Here is a 1,572-nt window from a genome sequence, read left to right as displayed (position 1 = left end):
CTGCCCGGCTCTCGCCTGCTTGGTCCACGTCAGCCCGGCTCTCGCCTGCTTGGTCCACGTCAGCCCGGCTCTCGCCTGCTTGGTCCACATCAGCCCAGCTCTCGCCTGCTTGGTCCACGTCAGCCTGGCTCTCGCCTGCTCCGCCGAGGACCCTTTGAACTCTGGCTCCGCCGAGGACGGCGCCCGGGCTGCCCCCCCCCAACTCTGCCAGCCTGTGTCTCGGTGGGGGTCGGCCGAGACGACGCTCCACCATCCGGTGTCTCCGTGGGGGTCGGCAAGGACAACGTTCTACAATCCGGTGTCTCTGTGCGGGTCGGCAGGGACGACGCTTCACCATCCGGTGTCTCCGTGCGGGTCGGCAGGGACGACACTCCATCATCCCGCGTCTCCGTGGGGGTCGGCCGTGACGACGACGCCTCACCATCCCGTGTCTCAGTAGGGGTTGGCCGTGACTATGTTCTGCTCCGCCGAGGGTCCAGATGGACGCCTCGCTCCGCTCTGTTCTGCCGAGGGTCCGGATGGACGCCTCGCTCCGCTCTGTTCCGCCAAGGGTCCGGATGGACGCCTCGCTCTGCTCTTCGTCGCTCTGCTCTTTGTCGCTCTGCTCTTCGTCGCTCTGCTCTTCGCCACTGAGGGTCCGGAGGGACGCCTTGCTCCTCTTCGCCACGTCGAGGGGCCGGAGGGACGCCTTGCTCTGCTCTTCGTCACCGAGGGTCCGGAGGGATGCCTTGCTCCTCTTCGCCACGTCAAGGGGCCGGAGGGACGCCTTGCTCCTCTTCGCCACGTCAAGGGGCTGGAGGGTCGCCTCGCTCTGCTCTTCGCCACCGAGGGGCCGGAGGGATGCCTTGCTCCTCTTCGCCACGTCGAGGGGCCGGAGGGTCGCCTCGCCTCTGTCAGCCATGCCGAGGGTCTGGATCGACGCCTTACCTAGTCTCCGAGGGGGTCGTCGAGGATGCCGTCGAGGATGCCGTCGAGGATGCCGTCGAGGATGCCGTCGAGGATGCCGTCGCCTCTGCGCTACCCCACCTAGGGTCGGGGTCGGCGCTTGGCTCAGCTCAGTCACGTCGAGAGCACGTCAGCCCGGCTCTCGCCTGCTTGGTCCACGTCAGCCCGGCTCTCACCTGCTTGGTCCACGTCAGCCTGGCTCTCGCCTGCTCCGCCGAGGACCCTTTGAACTCTGGCTCCGCCGAGGACGCGGCCCGGGCTGCCCCCCCTAACTCTGCTAGCCTGTGTCTCGTGGGGGTCGGAGGCAGCGCCCCACCGCCAGCCTGTGTCTCGGTGGGGGTCGGCCGAGACGACGCTCCACCATCCGGTGTCTCCGTGGGGGTCGGCAAGGACAACGCTCTACAATCCGGTGTCTCCGTGCGGGTCGGCAGGGACGACGCTTCACCATCCGGTGTCTCCGTGCGGGTCGGCAGGGACGACGCTCCACCATCCCGCGTCTCCGTGGGGGTCGGCCGTGACGACGACGCCTCACCATCCCGCCTCGCTCTGCTCTTTGTCGCTCTGCTCTTCGCCGCCGAGGGTCCGGAGGGACGCCTCGCTCTGCTCTTCGCCACTGAGGGTCTGGAC

This window comes from Kryptolebias marmoratus, linkage group LG7 (assembly GCF_001649575.2).
Source record: "Kryptolebias marmoratus isolate JLee-2015 linkage group LG7, ASM164957v2, whole genome shotgun sequence".
Lineage (NCBI taxonomy): Eukaryota > Metazoa > Chordata > Actinopteri > Cyprinodontiformes > Rivulidae > Kryptolebias > Kryptolebias marmoratus.
Note: the sequence above shows the minus strand (reverse complement) of the source record.